The sequence below is a fragment of the Temnothorax nylanderi genome, unplaced genomic scaffold, assembly GCF_030848795.1.
Source record: "Temnothorax nylanderi isolate EJ_2023f unplaced genomic scaffold, tnyl_v1.0 TNYL_tig0304_pilon, whole genome shotgun sequence".
In the NCBI taxonomy this organism is placed as follows: domain Eukaryota; kingdom Metazoa; phylum Arthropoda; class Insecta; order Hymenoptera; family Formicidae; genus Temnothorax; species Temnothorax nylanderi.
Genome location: NW_027249366.1, coordinates 90,014 through 106,375, shown reverse-complemented (window position 1 = coordinate 106,375; position 16,362 = coordinate 90,014). Strand labels below are relative to the sequence as shown.

At 40.7% G+C, this 16,362-nt stretch overlaps 1 long non-coding RNA gene across 1 annotated transcript; it reads right to left on the bottom strand.

The window, feature by feature from the left end:
* Nucleotides 1-793: 793 nt before the first annotated feature.
* On the bottom strand, nt 794-15,271 carry LOC139780896 (uncharacterized). The gene is made up of 2 exons (XR_011720372.1): nt 15,107-15,271; nt 794-1,401 (listed from the first exon to the last, which is right to left on the bottom strand). It is a non-coding gene; the product is annotated as an uncharacterized lncRNA (long non-coding RNA).
* Nucleotides 15,272-16,362: the final 1,091 nt, after the last annotated feature.

The following is a 16,362-nucleotide window of genomic DNA, read 5'->3' as shown; positions in this document are numbered from 1 at the left end:
GTACTACCAATGACAAAATATTTGCCGGTACCAGGAAGAAAGGAAGGATCCACTTCTGATAGGGCCAAACAACTTCGTTTAAACACCAACATCTACGTCTGGTAGCACCGACGGGAGATGGATCAATCCTAGATGTTGAGAGAGATTTATGTGCGTGTACCTTACATTTATTTTCTATATAGAAACAAATTCTTTTAAATTCGACGACATAAACATCCAAACTTAAAACAATACGTAGATATCATATATGTAATAACGTTAAAATTAATTTTGTATTATAAAAAAATCATCGCGAATGTTATATAATTAAATTAAATTTTGCAATAATTTAGACTCGGCTAATAATAATGACTATTTATTGTCATATCAGTAATAAATATTAATTATTCGAATCATAACGAATCAAAGGATTCGATCGTATAACTAGAGAGTGTAAAGCGTTGCGGAAACAGGAAGGATACAGTGCCAACCGACCCTATTGTCTCTTACATTTCCTCGTCCACTCTCGGTCTTTGTAGCAAATTATCAATGTCACGTTGCGCGGTTGGGTACTCGGCTAAATCCATTTAACACACGCCGCTTGTTGCACGGAGATTTCCCTTTTAACCAATGGGAAGTCCTGTACGAGGAAACAAGCGGATTGTTCCAAGCGAGCTGTCGATATTCCTTAGAACTATAAATGATAACGAGGATTCCTTAATGTTCTAAATGATAGTACTGAGCACCGAATAAAGAAATAGTATAATAGTAATTAAACGTTAAAATGTTTATTGGTACATAAAAATTACACATCTTGGAAAATCTCTTTTATTGCAAAATTTTGTATTACATTTTCTTTTATAAAAGATTTTATTTTAGAAATAGAAATATGTAAAATTATTTTATGTAGATTGTAGAAATTTATGTTATTTCGTGCAAATGCAACTTGAGAATAAGTGATAAGTAGTTCCTTTGCATAAAATTCTTTCACTATCTGTAATTGAATGCGAAATTTCTCGACCTTTTGCTTGAACGCCGTACGGATTTCACGTGGTGGTTTAAATGCGAATTTGGAAAGATTTAATTTTGCGGCGGAATGCAAATGACGTAGGAGGGAAGACGGATGGGATTTCGCAGTAGGGAGATATTGCGACAAAGATTGGGAGGGCGGTCCAATAGTTTTGCGCGCAAGAGGCTTTCGCAAAATCAGCTCTCACTGGAATTACTACACCCGTCACTTTATTGTCAGCATTGTTGAACAATCATCGCCTCCGTCTTCATCGTCGTCTTCGTCGTCGTCGTCGTCTTCGTTCTCACCGCCGTCGTCGCCATCACCATTGTCATTATCGCTGTCATCGTTATCACCATCATTGTCGTCGCTGTTGGTGTCTTTAGATTTCTTTCTTTTTGCAGAAATAGTGGCTATAAAGGTAACATTTTGTTATTTCAACTTTAATCTTTGTGTCAATCGGATACGATCATTTTATTTCATTCACTTTTTAGACGAGAGAAAAAGGAATAATATATTCTGAGTGGATCTCATTGTCAGTCTGAGTTGCAAACGCCTCGCTGGCGTTTTGGAGAGATAATACTGTATGAATCTGTTTTTGTCCAATATAAATGCATTTTTTCTCGCTATCAATAACGTGAAAAAAAAATAGAAACACGGATGTAACCTTCACGAAACAAGAAGCAAGACCTCGAAATGTAACAACATAAAATTAGGCTCGGCCTTCAATATGTTTTACGCATCATTAATTATGGTCTTTTTCATTTCATAAAATCACTCCCACTATGCGATCAGCAATGCGTTTCAATTAAAAACTATTGGATATCGAAAAGTTCTTTACGTTCCAAGGCAGCATATAGCTAATATGGGGTTTTTGGTGTTTCGGAATTAAGTGTGATATAAAAAAGAGGTATATATATCTCACTAAAATGCGCTGCGAAGCATCGCCATTGCATAATATCCATTCGGGACCGATCTTTTTATGCGCGCCACGTCGTCATAATTTCAGAGAAACGCTGCAATTACTCGCCAGGGAGCCCGAGCCGAGTGTTCCGACATTCTCAGTCCAATCTATCATTTCAAGATAGATATATTACTCCGTAATATATTTTGAAATTTTATTGTATTGATCGCAAATTATCTTTACAAACTTGACCGATATTTCGATTCGGACGAGAGATCAGCTAATTCGAACGTCTGCAGAGTTTATAATCATTCATCGTATCAATATTGATTACCCCATGTGTAAATACACCGTTTTTATTTGCATAATTATACAACAGTATACTCGATCAGATTCTCTCTCGTCGCGAATAAATCTCTATAAATACAGGACAAAAGCATATATATGAATCGATCGAAGATTATTTCGGGTTAAAACTGAAAATATCGAGCTGAATGGCTAAATAACGTAACATAATAAGCGTAATAAATATTTTGTAAGCACTCTTTTCGTTTATTCGCCGCACGTGTAATGCCACACGATAATTAGACCACCATGACCTAGTCTCAATTTTTATCATCGGCCGACTATGCCCGGCTGGTGGAGGCTGGGCCGTGCATGACTGTGCTGCAAATCAGGCCAGTAGTGTGTCAAGGCAAACACACATGTCCTCCTGGCACCTGCGCGTGTATATTTGTACGATTGATAAAAAAAAGAGGGCCCAATAGTCCCATACGTGCTCGTCGTGCAAACATTCGTCCGGGAAAGAGTCGCGAGAGCACGATAATAAATGTCCTACAGATGTTGTTTGTCACAGATGTCTTGTAGATGTTATTTGAGAGAAAAAAATATATCATACTTCAAAACGGTGCGAGCGATATTTCATGCAGATGGGTGGTTAATCCGCAAAATTAAAAAATACAAAATAATTTACTTGAAACAGTTACATCTTGACGATTCGGCTTATTTTGTTTGTTGCGATAATAAGTGATGGATACATACATATACACATAACCGCATACATTCGTGTGATTATACAGCGAGCAGCTCCGCTGTTATTGCACGTGATTCCTTTTGTAAACAAAATTTTGCACTCCAAGCGTTCCCGAGAAGCAGCAGCGGCCTCGGCCAAACGCCGCGCCCACCTTCTCTCCTTTTACCGGCTGCATTCGCAATTAAGCAAAAACCGCTGGAAATTGAATTCGTGCGAAAAGTAAAGAGAGGCGACCGCCTTCTTTGGCCCCTCCCGTCCCCGCGATCCCGTCTCTCCTCTCCTCTCTCGTCCATCCTCATCGGGGCGGCTCTCACCGCCGCGTACTTCCGTCTTCCGCTTCTTATCCGCCGTGGGCTTTTCAGCGAGCGAAGGACGGGACGCGCACTCGAGAACCAATTTACTGAGTAATAGAAACGCGCGAGAGGTATGGAAGAAGATCGAGATGCGGGTATAGATTTGAGCGCGGGGAAAGCTTCTAGAACCTGGTCGGAAAATGCGATATCAAACGAGGAAAACGTTCGCATAGGAGAAACACAGTTCGTAGAGAGGGAAAGACGGAGAAAATTAGAAGACCATCTGAGCGATTCCGGCGATTTTGCGTCTTCTCTGTACACATTCCAACGGGATTCCAATTTGCCTTTGAGTGAATTTCAAACGTAAACGCGGACTCACCGGTCTCGTGGTCTGATGACAGTTAACCTTACGGTTTGCGGATTTTCAGTTCTCACAGATATACACGGCCGTCTCGTTCGGGCGATCGTCCAACTGGTCCTCTCGCGTATGCTTTAGTTCTCGAAGGATTCGCAGTTTCGCCTTCGTCCCCGAGCGCGTTAACTCGATACGCCAATATAGGGTACCGCGCTGGCGAACGCGTTGCGGTTCGCAATAATTGAGAATGCACGCACGCCACCGCCATTCGCGCCAGTTCGTGCAAATAATGCCTAACAAATAACATTGACGAGAACGACGAAGGTGGACTCTGTTGACGCTCGTTTGCGCTCTTCTGTCGCCCGATTTCGTGATGTCGTCTACCGTGGCTGCGAATTAGCACGAGGGAGTCCCAGTAAAATTGTTGCTAGCATGCTCGTTGTCGCCGGCGCGCAAATATTTGCGGGAGCAACCGCGTCGAGCCGGCTCGTACGAGATTGCGTGTATTTTCTTCTTTTTGTTTTTAAATCGCGCACATATTTCCGGAGATAACTCGCGACGCGCATCGTTTCGCGTTTTTCTCGACTCCCTTTCAATTTTCACAGATACATGTTTGGAAAATAACAATATAGTCATGATATTCAATTACATGTTTCTCGATCGTTGAATAAATTTTAATATTTTTATTTGAAATTTTCATTATTTTTAGAAAGAAACAAACATTGAATCAGAACTAAAATTACATAAGGCAAACAGTAATAAGGACAAGATCTCCGTAGGGAAAATAATTATAATAATTAACTTACCTGATGTATATAATCAAATGTAATTTATTATATATGTTTTACATTATGTTCTCTCTCTCTTTCTCTCTCGTGCTAAAAATTATAAGACTTTTTTTTTAATTCTCAAGTTTATTCGATTTTCGCAATGTGCATCCAGAAAATCAATCAAGCGATGTGGCGGAAACGCCGCTACGCAATATTTTCTATAACCAAGCTCGATCACGCGGAATAAATACACGTAACAGGCTTCGCTAATTAGCGAAAAGTCCCGCGCGCGCGAGAGGTAACTATGTATCTTGGTCGAGACGAATTAATTAGTTGTCATCGTGACATCATGTAATTAATTCGCCCGATGAATCGGGCAACACGCCGCCGCGGTGTCGCGAATACAGTCCCTGCACGGTACATAAAAGAAGTCGTATATTTCATTTCTGGCATTAATAACGGTCCGCCCCGCGTCCCGCGTCCCGCGTCGTCCCCCTCGTCGCTCGCGAGAGGAGATTTGCAGGCGGCATCGTTATCGCGGCAAATATGTTTCCATTTCTTCTTGCCGCTCACCGTGCTTCCGCGAAGGCGTAACGGTCACCTTTAAAGCGCACTAATGAGTTTGCACTCGGAGCGATAATTGCCAGCGGTGCCGCGCCACGCCGTTCTGCTTCTTCTCTCTCATTGTTGCGACCGGTCGATCGCAAAACCCAAACGAACGAATGTCCGGGTGCAAAATAACGAGACAACTTTGTTACGTTGTGTAACGGAGTTGTCTCGTTCATCGTGCCGTGCCGATTTACCGCGAAGTCGAAGGCGCTGTTTACGATCCGGATCCACGATCGCAAACTTCTTGAAACAAGTTTTGCCGATCTCGAAACTACGTGACAAATTCGCGGAGTATGAAGAAATAGCTACAAGTCTGAGAAATTCCGTTTTTATTCATGATACTAAATATAATCCTAATGGATACCTTAGCATAGTTACCATCGCAAATATTATTTGTTTTTTTATATTGTTTTTTACGTATTGTTTTTCGTGTGTTGTTTTTTATATCATATATGAATTCGTTTATTTTTATTCATATTTTTGATGTTTTTTTTTAAATTTTTATCTATGAAGATTTGAGAGATTTTGACATATTTTTTGTTGAGAAATATTTTCACATTTCTCGAGAGATATATGTACAATATAAAAATATAATCTTAATTAAATCAGATTGCATATACATTAGTAGTAAATATAATTCAATGACGCGTGCAGCAAGTTAAAACCGTCTTTCGCATTTATAAAAACACTTTAAGACATAACTGTTTAATGGGACTGATGAAAAGCAGTGAAAGATGGACCGTAAAGGAAGAAAGCTGGCAGGTACGCGGTGTATTTACAGCTGGTAGACGTATTTACGGTCCCTCGATCGTTTACATGGGTAATTATGTTTGATTTGAATTAATGCCTGTGAACTCTCTCTCCCTCTTTCTCTCCCCCTCTCTCTCCCCTCCCTCCTCCTCCTCTCTCTCTCTCTCGATCTCCGTCTCGTCGCCGCCATCCACTCCGTAAGAAGTTATCGGTCTACGTACACGCAAACAGCTTCTTAAGCGACTCCGCGAGACGGAAGGAAGCTGGGCACGGTTCGTTAATCTGCGTACACACTGCGCGATCCACTCCGTTCCATTCGGTAAACGAGAGTGAACGTTTTAAGAGGACCGGGGACCGGCCAACTCTATGGCCGCGCATCAGGGATCGAGGGATCGAGGTCTGAAGCCGAATAGCTTTTTTATCTTGCCAGGCGAATTTTAATTCTATAGGAGATTTTAAATCGACTCCGAAAAGGTTTATGGACCTTTTAGAGTTATAATCGCATTACTCCGTTAAACATCGCGGGGGGGGGGGGGGGCGTTAAGTTTCGCAATTGTTAAACTTAGCAATTATTTACACAGATCTGAAAACATTAGCAGTATTGCTTAAGAAATATTTTAAAAATCGAATTTTTATATATTGAGATGAAATATGAAATGAAGTAATTTCTATAGTTTAATACATTTTGCTGTCTTAATTTTAAAAAGTCTGTCTGCATACCATATTTATGCAATATAGAGAAAATGTATAAAATTTTCACAATTAATAATTACTAATTATTCAATTTTGAAAATTACAAGGAAAATCTTGATGTCGCCTTGTTCGATTACTTCTTGTCGCCTCATGTGTCGGGCGGATTGTGGGAAACTTATGTCCATTATCAAAGGAGGTCACTTGGCTCTTTTGGATTATTGTGCACACTTTCTAGTATCGGCGGATGTAGTCGCTGAGTGGTCGCGCGGATATCATAATTTAGCGACTCGGGGAGTCACCGGTTACAGCGAATGAATCCATAGGTAAATGTATGCGCACGTGTTCACTATTTGCCGAACCGATAATTGTACGTCGAAATACGAGATTCGCTAATAATTTCAGCAATGTTATGCGAAACAAACTAGCTCGCTAGATAATGAGCAATGTAATAATTATAAGGGACGTAGTTTATTAAACCTTTAGTTACGGTACGCCAAACTAAAATTTTGCAATTTCCAAATAACAAAGCAAAAATGCATCGCGGTTACAACATATTGCCAGGTGATACTATACAATTGATAATTCAGCTATTAGTATCAATTATGTAGTTAATTCAATAAGATTTCTACATAATTCAATAAGTTAAAAATCTCTTTTAATTAATTTCTTGAAATATTTTTTCCTTATTGTAAAATTATTCATATTAATGCTTATCAAAGTACATTCAATATTTTTATGCGAAATATAGCATTGATAAACCCTTATTTGTATCGAACGATGCTAAATGCGAAATAACAGTATGAAATTCTTCTTTGAAATCATAAATCGTTAATAAAAGTAGCAAGTCTGTTAGGCGAGATCCTTTCTTTGTAATGTCGTCCTTCCGAGACGACATTACAAAGTGCGAACATTTCACTGGAGGCATTTTGAAATTGGAAAACCCTATTCAAAACGGAAGTATTACAAGCGAGCAAAGCAGGTCATCACGGATCACGTTCTAAGGAGGGTCGGCGTGGCCGGGTAGGTTTGTTACTTTTTATCACCATGCCCCCGACACACTCCCGAAATAATTAGCATTTTAATGTATGTATCTGCTTATCTAGACGACGCGACGCTTAGTAAGTATAGTTTTGCATGTTAATCTCTATGGGAAATTACATGCGCCATCGCACGACCGCGCGCCCGCCCGGAAAGGTGAATAAGTAACTTGGACGAAGTCTTGATGGTATTTTGGAATTACGCCCGAAATTACGACCGCTCTATTAAATTCAATTTACCCTCTCTGTATTCCGTGATGATTTAAGACAGTGAGTTGTAATTATTTTGCTAAAACAATATATCACGGATGAGAGTCCAGGAAATATAGTAACGACATATTTTGATTACGTTACGTAAAAATATTTTAACATTTCAATTTTCGTGTAGTTTGCGAAAACTAATTGTAAAGAGAAGCTAGTGAGGGGTTCAGAGATATTGCAAAAAGATACGTCAAGATCGTTTATCCTTGTTGAGAGGGAAAAAATCGTTATGCGACGAATATACAATAATGTTAAGGTTAAAGATAATAATCATATTAATGGGCAAACAGAGTCGCAAAGTTCCCAAAGTTTACTTGCCTAATGACCCTTTGAACGAGCGTTTACACATCGTTTACTCATCTTAATAAAATATTTTCTCGTCTCTCCACGAGCTTCTCGCCAAGATTCTACGGAATTACTCATGCGATTGCATGCTTTATATATACAAAATCCGCGTCGCAGCCTTTGCATATTCAACCTCCGCGGAATGCTGCAATTATTACTTTTGGAGAGTTCTGACGGTGCCTGCCTTAATGGTGGTCGCCGATGGAGGCGTTGATTACAGACTTCGGCGAAGTAACTAACTCGGTCCGAAGCTGATTAGAGAGCCCGTCGACGTGATAGCGACTATTAATGATTTTCGCTGTTCTTGTCGTATGCCGTTCTTTCGTCGCTAAGACTCGGGAGACTTTTTACGGCGATCGCCGCGTGAACTTCTCGTCGGAACTTCTTCGGCGAAATTATTTGTCGGCCAACAAAATATTGATAACGCGCGACAACGCGATGAAATAATTTCCGATTGGCAGGCGAAAACCCCGGTGAAGAATATTTTTCGCCGGTGATACACGCGCGGAAGGCGACGTCGTGCAAAACGCTCGAAAGATTGCGGCGATGTGTATATGCAAATAAAAGGATACGAGAGCGAATTCGCGGCATCCAGGGAAATTCAAGTGGAGGCCAATAAGTGCGGAGGCGGAGTTGGATGTTGTCAGTCACCGCCGCTCCAGTTGCATATTTACGAATTTGATTCCGAGACGTGATGTCGAAGCCTAGTTCGGAGAAGAGTGAAATATTGTCAGGCAATATTTTTTTTCTTTTCTCTTTTCGAGATACATGCGTATATATAATCAACAATGACGAGATCTGAAATGCACACGAGGAAGTATATATATTCTCGCCCGTAAATTTTCCGCTAAACGTAGCCGCGCTTTTGATTTTCTTCTCTTGTCGAGCATCCTCATACATTCGCAAATAAAATATTCCGAATTCCAGCAGTCACACTCGGCCACTCGGCGCTAAACGTGCAGCAAGAATGTGCGGGCCTAAGATGTTAAGCGTAAAAATCCTCGAGATGCTGTGTAAGAAAAAAAAAAAAACATAAAAAGTACGTCATTCGACGTCGGCGAATCGTGAAATGAGATATGACGACCGCGACATATGTCACAGAGAGAATACACCGGCGGTATCAAGGATAAGAAGACGCGAAGAAACGAGGTTACGTAAATGTTATCGCGTAGGTACGCGCGTTTAACTGTCGCGCGTGTGTTTATTCTCTGTTGCATTTACGCGTTTGCGATCGCGCATTCGAGTACTCGCGATCGCGGGAATCGCGTTACGTCAATGAAGCCTCGCGATATAGAAGCGTCGGATTTGGGCTGCATTTAGGGAGCGAAAATGTGCTCACGGGGAGTTTTAGACGTTCAAAGGTGAAAAAAATATTAGACGTCGAGTATATACACACCGGCTAACCGACGATAAATCAACGTCAACCCGGCCGTACCTTCTTACTGTACTCCGCCGATTATTGCCGAGCTAAAGGCCGTTTCGGACGATATTTTACCGTTACATGACAAGCACTTACCTCCGCGATTTCTGCTACGTATCTTTCTGTCAGAACAAGATCACTGCGGAAGGCGATAAATCCAATTAGACCGCGCGCATTCGCGTCTCTAACATTCTCCCGCTTCTCCGTGAAGTTCCATTTTTACGATGTGCAACGAGAATATGCAAGCCTAAGATGTTGAGCGTTAAAATTCTCGAGAAGAAGAAAAGCGTAAAAAGTACATTGTTCGATGTCGGCGAATACTGTTTACGTCGTGTACGATGAATAATATGAAATCATATCTGATCGACCCTCGTATCATACTTGACTTGAGTGCTTACCGTTCCTCACTGGTGGGCGAAATGTTCGCACAATAAAGGTCAAACTACTCGTATTTCCGTAGGACGTGCGTGTGGCGAGAATTAATGACAAGTTGCTAATTACGTCAAACGACGTAATACCACGACGTCGCCGTCGACTCGCTTTCACGAGCGAGCGAGCGGAGGCATTGAGTAACGTTTTCTTCTGCAAATAACCAGGTATACAGCGGTATTATTCGTATTCGCTCGATTTGCGGCTAGGGATACGTTAGTATTGCTACACTCGCACCATATACTTACTGCTAAGTACGTTGAAGATGACGCGATTGAATTAATTACTGAGTGAAATTGTAGTAATTAACGTTACGACACATTAATCCCAATCCCGAGTCAATAGTTATTATAGGGAGTTAGAGGGACCCAAAAGATTTTATCAGTGCAAACATTGAGTAGTTATTATTTTAATAATATAATCGCGAAATTATTCATTACCATTAAGGATCACAAGATTTTGGCGAAATATTAACAATAATTAAATTGAATTAATATCAAAGCGTATATCTTTTTCAATGAAATTTAATTGCACTGTAATTCTAGACATTTAAAACGTAATTAAAAGGCTCTGGCGAGTCAAATGTACGGAAGTGTACGATATATAAAATTTTATGTCTAATTAATTTCGACAATCACCTATGAGCGAAATGGGATAGGAATAATGCCGTCGGAGGGACGGTATATCTAACCAAGCGGAATTCCCCGCATTCGGAATAATTCGCGCATTATGGCGCGTGTTGAGGTGCATAACGCGGACGTGCAGGTGCAACGTATGCTTTCGCTCTTCGGCATATCGGTCGGAAACGGCATCACGTGCGCCAGGATGACTCCGGTATTTCTGAAATTATGCTAATCGGCCGCGCAGCAACGATGGCTTATCGGCGGCGACTGATACGGCATACCGCAATTTGTGTACGTCCGTGTGACTACGAAAGTACAATTTGCTGCCACCCGCGTGTACGGCTGGTACCAGTCGAATCAATAATCGCGCTTCGGCACATCGCTTGACGATCAGCCAATTGACTGTAACGTTTCCGCTGATTTACTTTCGCGATATACACGTAAAAATCTATCGTGCGTGGATATATTTTCTTCCCTTCGCCTGTCATATGTCCTTCTAATGTATTAGTCCAGTCACTATGTACATTTAAAAAAGACATAATTCTGACCCAGGATTTTTCTTTTGGGGGGTGTTGGGGGGCTCAAGAAAAGCTTAATCTCAAGTTTTCGACCTCTGTTTCCCGTGTGCTTTTTTTACGGGAGTAAAAAATGTGAAAAAATGGTTTTTCCGCGATAACTCAGTTTCTAATAAAGTTACAAGGTCGAATCAGAGCTCATTTTAAAGCTTTTTTTACGCTCTACAAATTATGTCGTATGACATTTTTACGTATGATCGATTGTTTTCGAGACATCGAACGAGAAAGGGAAATGCAAAAATGCTTCAAATAAAACTTGTAGAGCGTAAAAAAACCTACAATTTTTATTTGTTATTCATTTCATTTCGTTGAAATTACGCCTTGTAGAGCGCTTCAAAGTGGAGAGTCGTCGCCATCGCGTCAGCGGCGCGTTGTTTACGTCGATACGCGGCACCGACCGCTTTCGCTAAGATTTTCGACTTTATTGACGCAAAAAAGTAACATAATAGGTGTTTTTTATAGGATTTTTCCCGCTCTACAAGTTACGATCAGTGATATTTTGGCGTACGATCGATAGTTTTCGAGATATCGAACGAGAAAAGGAAAAATTGAGCATTTTTGTTCGTTTTTTTTTCTATTTTATCGTTTTTCGCACACGAATCTGTATAAACGCTTCAAATAAAACTTGCAAAGCAATAAAAATCGTAAAATGTTTTTATTTATTACTTTCATTTCGTTGAAAATTCCATATCGCACTACGCAAAGTTGCAAATAAATCTTGCAAAGCCTGAAATTATTGTAGCTATTTTGAAACCGTCAAGTTTTCTTAAGGGAATCAAACACGTATTTGCCATTGCAGATAGTTGTTTTGACACGAAAATTGTTCATTACTTAATAAATAACAAGTTATTCGTATCTTGAACGTTTTGGTCGTGGCTGATTGTCGCCATCGTCTTCTTGAAGTTGAACCTCGTTCGGGTGTTGCTCGTCGTCTTCGTCGTCGTTGAAATAGTCATCCATTTCACTTGCCATAATTTCTGCCGGAGTTATCGAATTCAGGCATGTTTGTCCGGAACAGTGATAGCAAATCATCGAACATTTAATGCCTGCTTTTCGGCAACCAGACGAGCCACTGCAGTTTCCCTTGCATTTACATGAAATTAACTGCAGTAGCTCAGCAGGCGCAGGTGGGGCTTGACTATTTCAACGACGACGAAGACGACGAGCAACACCCGAATGAGGTTCAACTTCAAGAAGACGATGGCGACAATCAGCCACGACCAAAACGTTCAAGATACGAATAACTTGTTATTTATTAAGTAATAAACAATTTTCGTTTCAAAACAACTATCTGCAATGGCAAATACGTGTTTGATTCCCTTAAGAAAACTTGACGGTTTCAAAATAGCTACAATAATTTCAGGCTTTGCAAGATTTATTTGCAACTTTGCGTAGTGCGATATGGAATTTTCAACGAAATGAAAGTAATAAATAAGAACATTTTACGATTTTTATTGCTTTGCAAGTTTTATTTAAAGCGTTTATACAGATTCGTGTGCGAAAAACGATAAAATAGAAGAAAAAAACGAACAAAAATGCTCAATTTTTCCTTTTCTCGTTCGATATCTCGAAAACTATCGATCGTACGCCAAAATATCACTGAACGTAACTTGTAGAGCGGGAAAAATCCTATAAAAAACACCTATTATGTTACTTTTTTGCGTCAATGAAGTCGAAAATCTTAGCGAAAGCGTTCGGTGCCGCGTATCGACGTAACAAACGCGCCGCTGACGCGATGGCGACGACTCTCCACTTTGAGGCGCTCTACAAGACGTAATTTTCAACAAAATGAAATGAATAACAAATAAAAATTGTAGGTTTTTTTACGCTCTACAAGTTTCATTTGGAGCATTTTTGCAATTTCGGACGACAATAATGAGTAAAAAGAAAAAAACTAAATATTATACTTTTTTATTTCCCTTTCTCGTTCGATGTCTCGAAAACAATCGATCATACGTAAAAATGTCATACGATATAATTTGTAGAGCGTAAAAAAAGCTTTAAAATGAGCTCCGATTCGACCTTGTAACTTTATTAGAAACCGAGTTATCGCGGAAAAACCATTTTTTCACATTTTTTACTCCCGTAAAAAAAGCACACGGGAAACAGAGGTCGAAAACTTGAGATTAAGCTTTTCTTGAGCCCCCCAACACCCCTCAAAAGAAAAATCCTGGGTCAGAATTATGTCTTTTATAATCCGTTTTTTTGTACATAGTGACTGGACTATATGCCATTCTCCAGGTTTTATACCTTTTATGCTTAATTTTACAGATTTATCTAATTTCGATTTAGTTTCTTATACATATACGTGTATATTAGGTAATTATTCGTTTCTGGTGCTTGAGCGCAGTAATTCGCTCGAGTGCGGGATAAAGCTAGTGCTGCTACTTTTGTTATTACTACTAAATCACTGCATGTGACTAGCTGCACCAGTCGTGCCTCTCGACAGTTAACAGTCGAAATCTCGTATCGGGCAATAATGGCGCGCGCGCTCGCCGCGTCTAAATAAATTGCAGAATCTTCACAGTTCGTGGAAGGCAATCGGCTGCGTGGTCTGTCATTGTACCACGTGCGGTGAATACCAGAACGGCGGGTACAGGTACAGATACAGTTACCGGTACAGATCGACCAGGATAATGTTGGATAATGAGCGCTCGCACGGGAGCAGATCGAATCGAAACCGCTGTAACCTAATTTTCCGTGCCACGGACCCATCTCTGTCCACGCGCCCGCTCTTCTCTCTCTCTCTCTCTCTCTCTCTCTCTCTCTCTCTCTCTCTCTCTCTTGCGCGCGCGCGCGCGCGCTTCATTGCGAATTGGCGCAATTAAGCGCATCGGGCGAATCCCGCGAAGAATTTCATTTCTGGCTTCCAATTAGCATTCAATGGGAGAATTATATTTTCCGTCTGTCGAAAAAGACTGAGCGCGCGCGCGTAATTACGGACGATTCAGTCCGTTCGTTCTTGCGAAATAAAGCCGTTCTGTATCGCGGGATTTTTCGAGAAAAAATGTATGGTGTGACGATAATGACGGGCGAGAAAACACGCGTGTTTCGCGCGAACGTGGGCAAGGGTTTAATACCTGTGAAAAACGAAGGGACAAATCGCGCGGTCTTTTTTCCTTCTCCGGCAACATCCGGTTCGCGGGTGTTCGTGCTTGCGGATTTATCGAACGTAAAGGTATAGACACGATCGGGCGTTCATAACGAAACAATCACGTCACGTAATGAGATTTTCGTGGCGGCATTTTGCGGCGTTAATAACGCGCCCGCGCGATGCGATGGAATCTGCAAAAAGAGGCGTTTATTTAACGCGTTTATAAACGTCGGTGTTTAAACGCGTCGTAAAAGTGTCGTGCGACGGACGATTAAACGATTAAACAATGTCGGCGCAGTTTTCCGTAATGCACCGTTTATGTAATATGTGGAAGCCTTCGCGGTATTGAAAGGCGACGGGTTGAAAAAAAGCAGCCCATGCTTTCTTTATGTAACACCTCTAGCATAATGTATTCTTAGCGCGCACGTGCAGATAATTATACAATTGTAAAATCGCAATAAACGTCCGGACGGGCGCGCGTTTAGTTATTATCAAACATCGCTCGCTTGCGATATATACGAAACGTCACGAGAATGCGCCGCTAAAAGCAACGCCGTGAAATTCAATCTTAGATCTGCAGTTGCTAACGCAGGATGCTAATTTTCAGCCGTCCGACTGTCCATGAAGGTCGCGCTAAAAAGCGCTTGAAGGAAGCGATTACAGTCCGTCATCATTATTATATGTTAATAATAACAACTATTATTATAATAATTGAGCTGCGCTAATAGAGAGAAAGAGAAAGAGAAAAACGTAATCGTGTCTCCAGACAAAACTCAGAAGAACACCTTTCACCCGCGGGTCAACCAGTCGACCATGGTGGGTTTGATTTACGTCATTCGATACCGCATATCACGTATCTGTTTATGGCTAATTTCACGTATACACACTCACATACATTCATTCGTCTATTCTTTCCCTTCTACGTACGCTATATTTTTTCGCGCCGCTTGTTCCTCCATCCCGGCGTCTCAAAACTTCCACACGAAGCAAACTTCCGCAACGTCCTCGAATCGTGTTGTACCGCCGGTTACATATTCTCACGCGCGTCGCGATGCAAAACATTTTATCGCCGCGTAATCACGTTTCGCGACGTGTAGCGAGACTCGCCGCCTCTTCCGCCGTTTACCACAACGAGGATTTACAGTCTACTTTGTGTACGCGTCTGCGATACGATTCCTCGGCATTTACCTCTTTCGTCGACTGCATCGTACAAACAACACTAAGTCACCAAGAAAAGTATTGCGAGAACCGGGCATCTATTTTGGATTAAAAAAATTTCCAATTCTTGCGTTTCTTTGTTATTGAATCGAATTGGTACGATTTAATTTTTTTTTAAATTATTATTTTGGATATACACATCTCTCTCTCGCGTGACTTAAAAATTGATTCTAAAAAATGTATATGCGATTAAATATCTACTATTTTCGACTAATTCGAAATAAATAACTGATTATTATGGAATAGTGTTAACTGTTCGAAATAGACAACAAGTTATTTGAAACCGAAGGTTAGATTCGATTGAAATATTATCGTAAACATGTTTTCTCGTAGGAAAATTATTTAAAAGAAAAAAATATTTGTTTCCAAGATAAAGTTCTCACATTTCTTATCGAAATCCTCGTATTAGTTATTGATTTGTAGTCATTATTGAAATTTATCTCAAAATAATTCTTCACCTTTCTTTCCCTTAATGCACGCTAGTGATACCGTCGTATTACGCAAGAAAGTTGTATCGCCGCGCAATTCACATCGCGTACGATGTAGCTTACATACACACGGTGACACGGAGCAAACATGTGACGACAGTCATGTATACGCTTAACGTCGTATTTTATCAATTTTGAGGTCCGCTCGTGGAAGATACGTGCGCGTAGCAGCGTGGAAAGGACGAGAGAGACGTCTCAAAGGTGCAATGCCACGTCGCGATAGCTCATTCGATTTGTATTCATCGACCGTCATGCGTTTACTGTTATTCAAGGCGGTATGCCGCAACGGATCATGCGCCTTTACGTCCGTGCAAATTCGATATTTCAGAACGAATTTCAGGTGCTTTCTACGCAGATGTGTTGCGAAAATTAATCGGCGTTAATTAATCTTAAGATTACTTTTAAACTTTAAAAACGCGAGGCTGTTGTTTCCGACAGATCTGCAAAAAAAGAATTTTCCCGCTTGTAGCTACGATG